Source organism: Diabrotica virgifera, chromosome 4, assembly GCF_917563875.1.
Source record: "Diabrotica virgifera virgifera chromosome 4, PGI_DIABVI_V3a".
NCBI lineage: Eukaryota > Metazoa > Arthropoda > Insecta > Coleoptera > Chrysomelidae > Diabrotica > Diabrotica virgifera.
This window is the reverse complement of record NC_065446.1, coordinates 229,585,385-229,599,897: the sequence shown is the minus strand read 5'-3', so window position 1 is coordinate 229,599,897 and position 14,513 is coordinate 229,585,385. Positions and strand designations below refer to the sequence as shown.

The window sequence follows — 14,513 nt, the reverse complement described above, 5'->3', positions numbered from 1 at the left end:
ATGAGTCTATAAAGGAAATTATCTCTCACCGTACGCGAAATATCGCATGATAAAATTTTTGTAAAGGGAACTAGTCCGGGACTGATTACCTTTATACAATGATTCTTGTGGCGTCACCATCGTTTGACGCACTTTGTCGTTTATTTTATTACTTCGGTTAGCTTACGTTAGTTAGTTTTACGATGTATTTTAGGTCTTGTTTGTAATAATAAACCTTTTTTATAAATAAATTAATAATCTAACTGTAGAGAAGCAGCTCTTTTTCGTCTGTTATTCATTAATTGTATAAAGGAATCAAGTCCCTGCCTTTAAAAACGACTTTTTGACCTTACTCGTTTTCAAAGCCAAGTTTGATGTATCACATGTCACTCTACTAGTCTCCTTCTACATTTCATCTGTAGAACAAAATTTGATAGATCATCAAGTTTCTAAACTAAATAGTTTTTTTCGTTTTTCTCAAAACTAAGTATTGTGGACTTATACCCTTTATACAATAAGCGCTTCAATTGAGAAAGGCACCCTACTGAAACAACTGTAGTGACATTAATTTGTAATAAATTTGGTAAGTTTTCAACTATTAAAAACAAAAGTTTTCAGTGTTTAATTATTAGATAAAATGAACTTCCCTCAGGTAACGATCTAATCTATCACCAACTCTTATAGGCAGGGATCCAGCGTACCAAAAAACGTTTATTAATAGCAACCTGAAAATTTGTTAAAAGCTTAACGGTATTTAGTCGGACAAACTTTGATGTACGGGAACACTGGAACAGGGAAAGTTTTAATTGTGGAACAGGTTACAGGTTTCGAACGTCATTCCAACAAAACGAGAAACCGTCCATGTAACGATCACCGTTCTGCGCAGTACCATGGAACGTATTATTTCGTTTCCATGGAACCCATGGAACGTTAATTATCTAGTAACCTGATCGTTTCATGACGATTCTTCGTTGTGTTGGAACAAACCTTACGAAAACGCCCCATGTATTTTGTCGGACATAACTTCCAATTGGTTTGTTACCCTTTCATTAATCTCTCATTATAAAATCAGACTGCTATGTTTCAGCAACATAATTCCTGTCATTTGACAAGTTCTACGTGTCGTACTTATTATATATATATATATATATATATATATATATATATTATTATATATTTTTAATAATAACAACAACAATAATTTATTTTATTTTTGGTTGTGCCAATTATTATATATTTCGTGGGGCCAAATATTATAGAAGTTATTTTATTTTATTTATTTTTATTATTAATTATTTTATTTAATTTATTTAATTTAATTATATTTTATTATTATAGAATTATGTTTATTTATTTTTATTTATTTATAGAATTTTTTTAAATATTCTGATTTAATAATAATTGATTTTAATATTTTAATTAAATTTTTATTAATATATTGGTTTAATAATAATTGATTTTAATATTGATTTTGCCCGGCGCCATCTATTAATCACTTACCTTACTAGCTCAGTTATAAAGTGAATTCTGCATGAGATCTCCTATCTGTGGAGGTGTGAGAAAAGATTTCTGAAATATCAACTAAACAAACGACACAAAAATACAGCTATATGAAATGGTTGATAAATAACAAAAGACTGTCGAATATTGTACACGAATTTGGAAATATATTGAAAATAAAGGCTTTGTTATGCAACATCAAAAATACAAGGTAATTATACAATAATATAGATCAGATCAATATGATATCAACTTGAAATATTTGCTGATCTATCTAACGCTAAATTATTTATTTTAGGTTATCTAGTCGAAAGTCTGAAGGAAGAAATATGATGCAATGAATTTAACTATATAAAAAAAATAAAAGTATTTGACAAAAATTTAAGTCGAAGATAACCCAAAATTATCTTGAATATTCAAAATTTGTTATATTAAAGCTAGAAAATGAAAAACATTGACTTTAGATCATGATCAATTAAAAATATAAACTGTTCAGTACAACCTTTCACGATGTAATATGAAGATAAACCAAACTGCTATGAAGTCTCTTCGGATCCAAGACGAAACCAACTGCTTCTCTTTCACTGGAACAATGTTCTAAACATGGTAGATACCCGCATCGGAATACTTTTTCACTTTTCTTATAAAGTTGAGGGTCATTTTTGAAAATTTTTTCTTCACCATGAAGATTATTTATACAGGTTAGTAGAATAAAAGTTTTTAATTTAAAATTTTTACGATTTAACGCATTTTTTTCAAAAAATTGCGGAGCTCCTTATAAACAGGTGTTGCTTGTTCAAAAGCCTGCAGAAGTCTCTCTAAAATGGATTCCTTTTGGCTTGGCGTCCCTTCACAGCCAATGGAAATTAATTATTAATAACAATCCTTGCTATGAAAATTTGAATTCACCAATCAAAAAATTCCAATAAATTTGACATTTCATCAAAATAATAATTTTGATGAAAATTTTGGAAATATGAACCCAAATTGTGATTCTATCCTAATCTTTGGGTATAATCTAATCTGGGATTTGAATAGATTAAACTTTCTAGTTCATTTTGATATAATTTCCTTCTTGCTAGGTGCCCTTATTAAAGTTCTATTAGGGTTCATTTCAACGTCCGACACTTCATTTTTAGTTTCTTTATCACTTACACTCACATATTAAAATTCAAATATTTACACAATTACTACATACAAAGGATTGAAATAACTTTCAATTTACACAAAATAAATCAGCAATTGAATATGCATAAGCCATTTCCTCAAAATATCATTCTTATACGTTAATTTGACCTATAGTTTCGACACTTGTCAAAGCTATTATTCTATTGAACTATTTTCCACATTTTTCTTTAAAATTTATACTAAAACTATTAATATTGAACTAACTATTGTTCTCAAATTTTAGATTAATGTCTATTTCAACATAATTTCACAAATCTATACATGCAGCTAAATGATGCAAGACGTATCACCTTAACGAAGTTCCTTTCGAAGTGACTTTTGGAAACATGGAACCTTTTGATGATTCTTACGAACAAATAAGGCTATTGTATGATAAAAATAGAAGTAATTCTCAGGTAAAACTCAAAATTCAAATTATTATATATTCTATTTACTAATTTCTAATTTATATGTCATTGAAATATCATCTTTGATATAGGATTACCTATTTTGATTTCTTATGTAATTCTACCTTTATACACTTAAATAAAACCATCTTATAACTATTTAATTATTACTAAGTGCTCTCCTAACTTTAGTTCTTTTTATAATTCTCATTCTTCTCAACCTTCCAATCAACGATACCCCTCAAAAGTGGCAATAATAAAAAAATTATCCATATACTTTGGGCTTTATTAAAATTACTAAATTATCTATTATTTTTAACTATTCTATGGTTTGAGTATCTTAAAAAATCATAATAACTATTTAAAATCATGACAATTGCCCTAAATGAAAAATTGATAATTTTTCTTAAGTAAAATTTAAATTTTTCATTTAAAATTTTAACTATTATATAAATTATATTTATTTAAAAAAAATTACTTATCCTCTAAACTTTAATCTATCCTTGGTAATATTTATACAAATCGTTTATATTAAAAATGCCTCTAAATCCTCCTCCATCAATATATTCCAATTCATAGGAATTCTGTCCGTCATTATTTCGAACCCTATATGGACCTTCAAAAATTGACATAAGCTTCGCACACAAATTTTCCCTAAAGTTGGTTATTCTATGTGCTCTTAACAAAACTAAATCCCCTTGCTCAAAATTAACTTTCCTACCCTTCATTTTCTTAGACATTCTATTTAAATATTTTTCCCCACTGCGCTGTATATTTCTATTGGCTTGGTCCATAGCTTGTCTATACGTGACATCATTTTGTATAGTCCATGGTCTATCAGGTTGTTGTCCAGTCATCAGATAATAAGGAATTTGTTCAGTAACCGTATTTGGTAAGAAGTTCATGTTGTTTTCAATAACTGTCAAATGTTGTGACCAATTTATATGTTCTTGTACATAGATTCTTAAAAATTTAATAATTTCTTGTATGTATCTTTCTGATGGATTTGATTGTGGATGTCTAATACTTGTAAATTGAAGTTGGATATTATTCTGTTGGCAAAATTGTTTAAATCTGTGGCTCTGAAAATAAGTTGCATTGTCTGCAATGCATGTTTTGGGTTTACCTACATTTTCAAAATAATTAAAAAATGCTGATTTTATTGACTCTACATTAGTTCTGCTGGTTGGATATAATTTAATAAATTTTGAAAAAATATCTACAATAATAAAAATATGCTTCTCATCTGTTTCTGTTGGTATTAAATCTGTTAAAAAATCTACAGCAACAATTTCCAATGGTTCCCTAGCTAAAATGTTTTTAGGTGTATTAAAGTTCACAATATTTCGATGTTTATTCCTTTGACATATGTCACACTGCTTAGTAATGTTTTTAATTATTGTTTTGTCCTGTTTACTTATATAATTTTCTCTGAACATTAACCAAATTTTCCTACTACCTGCATGCCCATTATTGACATGTAGATTCAACAAAATCTCCTGTGCCAAATCTTGTGATACAACATAACATTCCTGTTGTTTTACTCTCTTGATGTAAAAGTCATTTATTATTATAGTTCGTCGTTTGTCACTTTCCCTCAAAGTCAATTGATCCTGTCTAATGGTATCGAGTGAAAACAATCCTTCCATTTCATTCATAATGTTTATTCCAATATATACCTTGTTTTCACTGACATTTCTGATTTCATTGTCTCTTGACAATGCATCGGCTACTATATTAAGTTTACCTGATATATATTTTATTTTGAAATCATATTCTTGGAGTAACAAAGCTCCCCTATGTATGCGATTGTTCAATAAACGATTATTCATAACATTAATCAATGATAAATGATCTGTTTCTATAAAGAATTTGCCACCTAATAAATAAAATCTTAACTTATTAACACAAAATACAATACTAGCAAATTCCAATTCTCCAACACTATATCCTTGCTCATATGATCTAGTTAAACGAGATACAAAACTGATAGGTACTTCTATCTCATTCTGACATTGCAATAATACTCCTGATAACTTATGCATAGATGCATCTGTTCGTAAAATAAATGGCAAGCTATAATCAGGATGATATATCTTCAAATTTTGACAAAACTGATTTTTAATATTTTCAAACGCTAATTGTTGCTCTTTACCCCAATACCATTTCACTCCCTTCTTGAGTAAATGATTTAAAGGAACTATCTTTTGGCTCAAATCAGGCACAAGCCTTTTAAAATAGTTGATCAAACCAAGAAAACCACGCAAATTTTTAATATTTTTAGGAGTAGGGTACTCCTTTATTCTTTCTACTCTCTCCTCGTCCATTGAAACTCCCAAATTATCTATTTTATATCCCAAAAATGTAACACTATCTTGAAAAAATTGGCATTTCTTTATATTTATTTTAAGACCCGCTAAATCTAATTCTCTTAATAATATTTCAATATGTTTTAGGTGTGAAAATTCGTCTTTTGAAAGTATAAGGATATCGTCTATATAATGAAGAATAAAATCATCATATTTATCTAAAATATTATGAAGAGCACGAACTAAAGCACTACATGAACTTTGCAAACCATAAGGCACAACACAAAATCTGTACAGAACACCATCTATCATGAAAGCTGTATAATCTCTGGATTCATGGGCTAAAGGAATTAACCAAAAACTATGTCTCAAATCTACTTTGCTATAATATTTTGCCCCCGTTATTCTCCCGAAAATAGTTTCCGTTGTAGCAGGTGCTTCGTATTGCGGTATGGTGTGATTATTTAAATTTCTTGCATCTAGACAAAGTCTTAATTCTCCACTGTTCTTTTTGACTACAACAATTGGATTTATTATTCTTGAATTACATTTTTCTATTATTCCATTTTCTAACATCTTTTCTACTTCTCTATTTACCTCACTTCGGTATCTATATGGTATCGGATATGTTTTCGGTCTAAAATCTTGGATATTTCTAACTTCTATTTTGTGAACATAATCACTAGCAAATCTATTTTCCTCATTTATGAGTCCTTCATACTTTAATAATATTTTCTTCACTTCTCCTATCCACTCTTTCTTACATATCACTTCCTCCTCCATTATATCCATACTACTTTTACACACCTCATCATCAACATCTTCATATAATACATTATTAATATCTATATAATCATTATTTATCAATTCATTGCCCTTTTCTGGACTTAATTCATTAAATATTTCATTATCCTCCATATACATTCTCCTCATATTCATCAATTCCTTGCCCTTTTCTGGACATAATTCTTCCTCAAATTTCACATACTCCTCCTCTACTTGTACCAAACCTTTCTCATAATTGATTACCATACCCATTTTGTCTAACATATCCGATCCAATCATAATATCATATCTCATCTTATCAATGACAATCAGTTGTAGAATATAATCTTTTTTAATTAATTTAATATGACCAACAATACTTTTATTAACATGTGTAATCGTTTTATTATTTGCACCTACTAAACTTAACTTAGGAATTTTAAAACATGAATCTTCTAAATTCAATTTTTTAATGACATTTTCACTAATTAAGGAAATCTCTGACCCTGTATCCAATAAAACTTTAAAATATTTACCACAAAATTGAACTTTAATAAAAATTAATCCCCTGAACTTTTTCGATACAACATTAGCTCCCATGTCCAAAAATTCCCTATGATGCTCGTACAGTTTGGTTGCTATATTGCCTAGCAGGTGCGATCTACAAAATTCTGTTCAAATGACTCCATTTGAACACCTGATGACGTTGATGGTTGATCAGAAATTTCACCATCCATGACTATATTATTTACACTAAATTGTGCCCTATTATCACTATTTCTACTATTTTGGTTGGAAGGCTGATTCGAACTCGAATTACCCATATCTCGTCTTGGTGATCGTCTGCTATCACCATTATTGTCATTATTATTGTAAAAATTATTATTACCATTAGAGTTATTTCTATCACCATTATTTCTATAATTATTATCTCTGTAATTATTATATCCCCTATTATTATTATTATTTTGGTTATAATTATTATAACCTCCACGTCCATTGTTATTTCTATTATTATTATAATTATAATTTGATCTATTATTTTGACTTCTGTTTTGATTGTTATAGTTATTGTTATTATTATTGTTATTTTTATTATTCCAAGTTTGATTATTGTTATTATTATTATCATATCTGTTGTCATTGTAATTATTACTATCAATAAAATTTTGAAAATTGCCATTATTATTATTTCTGCTTCTATAACTTTGAAAAGCTTTTTCCTTTTCAATAAGAAAATTGCAGAGCATGTTGAAGTCGGTAAAATGGAAATTTAGTCGGATATTCTCTATCTGACTTTCAAAATGGACTATTATGTGGTTCACCAGTTCCTTCTCTGTGAGTTTTCCATCCAGATACTGGGCAGCACTATATAATCTCATAGCATACAGATGCATGCTTGTTCTAGAGTTGGAGTTATATCTTCCTCCAAACAATTCTGCTCTCACAACTTGTTGTCTGGACTGTCCCCAGAAAAATTCCAAAAACTTCACTTTAAAACCATCAAAATCTTGGATCTCATTCTCCACATTCGTATACCAAATCAACGCTTCACCCTTCAGCTGATTTCTAATGACTTCACGAAATTCGTCGAAGTCATTGTATTGCAAATATTTGGTTGTGAGTATACGAATAAATGGTACTGGATGTTGAGATTTATAGTCCCCATTAAAATAAATTCTGTTCTCCGATGTTTCTATAGTATGGACTATTGTTCCTTTTGTTGTATTCCTAATCTTCTTCTCCATCTTTTCTATCTCTTGTTTAACTTCTTTTACTTCAAACTTTAATTTATTCTCCAATTGATCCTCCTTTTCCTTGGATGTTTTCTGATCTTTCTTGATTTGATTTATGTTTTCATCTACCATGATGAATCTTCTGTTCGTCCACTCTGCTTCCTTTTCTATATCTTCTTCTACTATATTTATTCTTTCTTTATTCTGTTGTATTTGTGTTTTAATCTCTTGATTTTCAACAGTTAATTTAGTTTCTAAATTTTCATGTTTATTCATGATCTCTCCGTACAACATTTTCACTTCTCCAATACTCTTATTTATTCTCTGTTCCATCTGTTCTTCTATTCTTTTAATGTTCTCTTCAAGTTTCTTTTCCAACCTCTGACTATTTTCTTCTGCTTTTCTGTTATTTTCTTCTAACTTGTCTTCCATCTTTTGACTATTTTCTTCTAATTTTTCTTCTACCCTTTGACTATTTTCTTCTAATTTTTGTTCTACTTTTTGACTATTTTCTACTAATTTTTCTTCTAATGATTTACTATTTCCCTCTAATTTATTTCCCATTTTCTTGTTGTTTTCATCTAAGTGAATTAATTTTCTTTCTATTTTATTATTATTTTCTTCTATTTTTGTTAATATTAACTCCATGAATTTTTCAAGGTCAGACTTTTCTTGTTTCTGTTCCTCTTCTTCCTTTGTCGTCTTCGAAACAGATCTACGTCCATCTGCCATTTTGTAAAATATATCAGACTCAAAATTTTAATATTGATTATTTAATATGTGACTATTTTGCCCTATATTTATCTTATCGTTCCACGTTGGTTGCGCCAATTATTATATATTTTTAATAATAACAACAACAATAATTTATTTTATTTTTGGTTGTGCCAATTATTATATATTTCGTGGGGCCAAATATTATAGAAGTTATTTTATTTTATTTATTTTTATTATTAATTATTTTATTTAATTTATTTAATTTAATTATATTTTATTATTATAGAATTATGTTTATTTATTTTTATTTATTTATAGAATTTTTTTAAATATTCTGATTTAATAATAATTGATTTTAATATTTTAATTAAATTTTTATTAATATATTGGTTTAATAATAATTGATTTTAATATTGATTTTGCCCGGCGCCATCTATTAATCACTTACCTTACTAGCTCAGTTATAAAGTGAATTCTGCATGAGATCTCCTATCTGTGGAGGTGTGAGAAAAGATTTCTGAAATATCAACTAAACAAACGACACAAAAATACAGCTATATGAAATGGTTGATAAATAACAAAAGACTGTCGAATATTGTACACGAATTTGGAAATATATTGAAAATAAAGGCTTTGTTATGCAACATCAAAAATACAAGGTAATTATACAATAATATAGATCAGATCAATATGATATCAACTTGAAATATTTGCTGATCTATCTAACGCTAAATTATTTATTTTAGGTTATCTAGTCGAAAGTCTGAAGGAAGAAATATGATGCAATGAATTTAACTATATAAAAAAAATAAAAGTATTTGACAAAAATTTAAGTCGAAGATAACCCAAAATTATCTTGAATATTCAAAATTTGTTATATTAAAGCTAGAAAATGAAAAACATTGACTTTAGATCATGATCAATTAAAAATATAAACTGTTCAGTACAACCTTTCACGATGTAATATGAAGATAAACCAAACTGCTATGAAGTCTCTTCGGATCCAAGACGAAACCAACTGCTTCTCTTTCACTGGAACAATGTTCTAAACATGGTAGATACCCGCATCGGAATACTTTTTCACTTTTCTTATAAAGTTGAGGGTCATTTTTGAAAATTTTTTCTTCACCATGAAGATTATTTATACAGGTTAGTAGAATAAAAGTTTTTAATTTAAAATTTTTACGATTTAACGCATTTTTTTCAAAAAATTGCGGAGCTCCTTATAAACAGGTGTTGCTTGTTCAAAAGCCTGCAGAAGTCTCTCTAAAATGGATTCCTTTTGGCTTGGCGTCCCTTCACAGCCAATGGAAATTAATTATTAATAACAATCCTTGCTATGAAAATTTGAATTCACCAATCAAAAAATTCCAATAAATTTGACATTTCATCAAAATAATAATTTTGATGAAAATTTTGGAAATATGAACCCAAATTGTGATTCTATCCTAATCTTTGGGTATAATCTAATCTGGGATTTGAATAGATTAAACTTTCTAGTTCATTTTGATATAATTTCCTTCTTGCTAGGTGCCCTTATTAAAGTTCTATTAGGGTTCATTTCAACGTCCGACACTTCATTTTTAGTTTCTTTATCACTTACACTCACATATTAAAATTCAAATATTTACACAATTACTACATACAAAGGATTGAAATAACTTTCAATTTACACAAAATAAATCAGCAATTGAATATGCATAAGCCATTTCCTCAAAATATCATTCTTATACGTTAATTTGACCTATAGTTTCGACACTTGTCAAAGCTATTATTCTATTGAACTATTTTCCACATTTTTCTTTAAAATTTATACTAAAACTATTAATATTGAACTAACTATTGTTCTCAAATTTTAGATTAATGTCTATTTCAACATAATTTCACAAATCTATACATGCAGCTAAATGATGCAAGACGTATCACCTTAACGAAGTTCCTTTCGAAGTGACTTTTGGAAACATGGAACCTTTTGATGATTCTTACGAACAAATAAGGCTATTGTATGATAAAAATAGAAGTAATTCTCAGGTAAAACTCAAAATTCAAATTATTATATATTCTATTTACTAATTTCTAATTTATATGTCATTGAAATATCATCTTTGATATAGGATTACCTATTTTGATTTCTTATGTAATTCTACCTTTATACACTTAAATAAAACCATCTTATAACTATTTAATTATTACTAAGTGCTCTCCTAACTTTAGTTCTTTTTATAATTCTCATTCTTCTCAACCTTCCAATCAACGATACCCCTCAAAAGTGGCAATAATAAAAAAATTATCCATATACTTTGGGCTTTATTAAAATTACTAAATTATCTATTATTTTTAACTATTCTATGGTTTGAGTATCTTAAAAAATCATAATAACTATTTAAAATCATGACAATATATATATATATATATAAAGGGTTGTCTACAGCTAATGCCGTTTCCCTTCCGTCAGCCAGGACTACCATTTTTTTCGATCTTCCCAGTCTCCGTCTTCCAATCCTTTCTTAGACATGGCTTCGTCGACTTCATTTTTCCAAGATCTTCTAGGTCGTCCTCTTCTTCTCGTTCCTCTTGGGCTCCATTCTGCAACCTTGTTTATCCAAGTGTTTTCTGCTCTGCATACGTGGCCGTACCATTTCAGTCTTCTCTCGTCTATATATTGCAGGGCATCTTTTTCCACTTGCATTCTTCTCCTTATCTCCTCATTTGTTATTCTGTCTCTTCTGGTGAGACCACAGCATCTTCTCCAGTATTCCATTTCGGTTGCCAGAATGCTTTTTTGGGTTCTTTTGTTTATGACCCAAATTTCTGCGGCATATGTCATGATGCTTCTTACTATTGTCTGGTATATCATTCTTTTTGTTTTTCCCTTGATGTTTTTATTCCAGATTACATTATGGAGTTGTCTGATGCAAGATCTTGTTTGTCCCAATCTACTTTTTATTTCTGCTTCTGTTGTTCCGCTTTTCGACATTATAAAGCCCAAATATTTAAAATTCTTCGTTCCTTTTATTTCAACTTGTTCTTCTACTTCTAAGTTTTTTACGTCTTCTTCCGATATTACTAAGTATTCCGTTTTCTTCATATTTATTTCCAGGCCCACCTTTTTGTATTCCTCTTTTAGTTTTCTTACCATGTAACTGATATCCTCTTCATCTTGAGCCATCACCACCTGATCGTCTGCAAAACACAATGTGTAGAGATAATCGTCCCTTATCGGTATTCCCATACCCCTACACTTTGTCTCCCAAGTTGTTAGTGCGTGTCCTAAAAATATTTTAAATAGAGTCGGTGACGTTGGGCATCCCTGTAGTAATCCTTTTGTTGTTTTGAAGTTAGCAACTACCTTGTTTCCGATTTTTATATTTACTTCATTTCCACTGTACATGTTTTTGATTGCTTCTGTTAGGTTAGGTGGTATCCCTATTTTAGTCATTGCTTTGTACAGTTCTTTCCTTTGCACGGTGTCATATGTCTTCCTAAGTTCTATAAACGCCATGTGTACATCTTTGTTCTTAGCTCTTTTTTTCTCTATTGTCTGTTGTATTGTATGGATATGGTCTGGACATGATTTCCCTGCTGTGAAACCTGCTTGTTTTTCTCCGATTTTACCTTCTATATTTTTCTCTATTTTGTTCCTGAGGATCCTGCCATACAGTCTTCCCATTGTAGCGATGACGCTTATCCCCCTGTAATTTTCGCAATCTTTTCTGTTACCTTTTTTGTATATCGATGTTATGTAGGCTTCCTGCCATTGTTTAGGGATGTCCTCTCCATTTATTGCTCTTTCCATGATTTGGCATATCATTCTTCTTAATTTCTGTGTTCCGTATTTGATTAGTTCCGTCACAATTCCTCCTGGTCCTCCAGCTTTATTGTTCTTCATGGAATTTATTGCTTGTTTCATCTCTTTGTCTGTTATGACTATTTTTTCTTCCTCTGTGGTCATTATTTTTTGTTCGTCTCCATCGATGCTGAATTCTGGTCTTTGCTCTATCAGTAGATTTTTATAGTGGTTCTCCCACTCGTCGTCTGGTATGTATTGTATAAAAGTTTTCTCTTTCCTGTTAGCTCGTAATGATTTCACATTTTCCAGGCTTCTGAACTTCTTGTTCCTCCCATATTCTGTTCTATACTTCTACATGACCTTTCCCATTGTTCATTTTTTTCTTTCGTTGTAATAGCCCTAACTTCTCTGTTCTTATCTCTATATTTACGGAGGTCTTGGGGATCTTTTGCGCTTAGGTATTTATGGTATAGTTCTTTTTTTTCTTTTATTTTCTCTAAGGTGTCTTCGTGGAATTCCCATTTGTAATTTTTATCTCTTGTATTTTCTATTTCTCCTAGCGCTTCCAGACCTGCTTCTATTATGCTTTCTCTTATGTGTTCGTATGTACTGTTGATATTCTCCTCAAAACGAAATTCCACTAGCTTCTGATCTAATCTTCTTTGGTACAAGTTTCTTATGGAGTCGTCCTGAAGTAAGTGTATCTTCAGTCTTTTTTCTGTTGGTAATTCTTTATGTGGTTCTTGGTTACTCTGTGCACTTTGGTGTACCCATGGTAGTTCTAATCTTGCTATCAGTAGTCTATGGTCGCTGCCGCATTCTGCTCCTCTTTGTACTCTTACGTCTCTTATTCGCATACGTCGTACTTATTAAAATGCCCATTATATTTTTGTCAAACATTTTTTCATATATTAGATATACAGTATGTCCCTGTAAGGTGCATCCATATGGAAAACTTTTTTATTATTAATTTTAAGAAAAACAGTTATTCTTCGTAAAAAGCTCTGCATGTCCAAAACCTAAGATTTAACATCAAATATCAAATTTTTTGAATATCATACGAGGTATGTCAAAAAGTATGAATTTTACTCAAGAGTAAAGTACTTTTATTTTTCACAATATTGAAAATTGCTATTATGAAAAGTTGTTTGGAATTAAAAACTATATTCTAGTATGCAATTGTATCCTTCTAATTGAAATCTTTTTTTTTTAATTATGAACTAATATTATTTTTAGTTATTTCGATTCAGATAACTCTTTTATTATTAATTTTACGAAAAAAGTGATTCCTAATAAAAAGTTCTACATGGTCTAAAACCTAAAATACAACCATCTTATGTCAAACTTTATCAATTTTATACGAGGTATGTCAAAAATATGAAGTTTGCTCAAGAGTAAAATAGGTTTATTTTTCACAATATCGAACAAAATTGTTATTATGAAAAGTTATTTAGAATTAATAATTACACTTTTATAAAAAATAACTTTTTTATAATAAAACCTTTTTATCAGGAGAGAATATAAAGTAATTTGAAGATATAAAATGCTTAAAATTCCAAAAATTACACTATAATAAAAAAGTATATATATATATATCGGTTTTAAAACGTTCTCCTACGTCTTCCGATGCCTAGTCGCCATTCACTTCGGTCCATCCAAAGGTCTTCATCCAATTCTCTTTCTCTCATTTCTCGATTTATGCCTTCTCTCCAACTCAGGCGGGGTCTTCCTCTTTTTCGTCTACCATGAGGGGTCCACGTTAGGATTTGTTTCGGGAGTCGTTCTTCGGACATTCTTTGTACGTGTCCATACCATCTAAGCTGTTTGGTACTAATGTCATCTACTATTGTGTGTTTCACATTCATTATTTCCCTAATTCTGTTGTTGGTTACCCTTTCTAATCTTGATTTTCCTGCTGAGCGCCTCCAGAAATCCATTTCTGTTGCTTCAAGTTTTCTCTTGTATCTTTCTTTTATTTGCCATACTTCACTGCTGTAAGTGATTATACTCTTAACAATTGTATTGTATATTCTATGTTTGTTGTTGTTTGATATTGACTGGTCCCAGAGGATGCTATTGAGAAGGGTAATTGCTTTTCTTCCCTGGTTGTTTCTTTCTTCTATCGTCCGGTCTACGCTTCCTT

General features: G+C 29.7%; 1 long non-coding RNA gene across 1 annotated transcript; it reads left to right on the top strand.

Annotated features, from left to right (window-relative positions):
- The first annotated feature begins 8,924 nt into the window (after positions 1-8,924).
- Positions 8,925-10,759, top strand: LOC126883313 (uncharacterized). The gene is made up of 3 exons (XR_007697605.1): positions 8,925-9,239; positions 9,327-9,729; positions 10,440-10,759. It is a non-coding gene; the product is annotated as an uncharacterized LOC126883313 (long non-coding RNA).
- Positions 10,760-14,513: the final 3,754 nt, after the last annotated feature.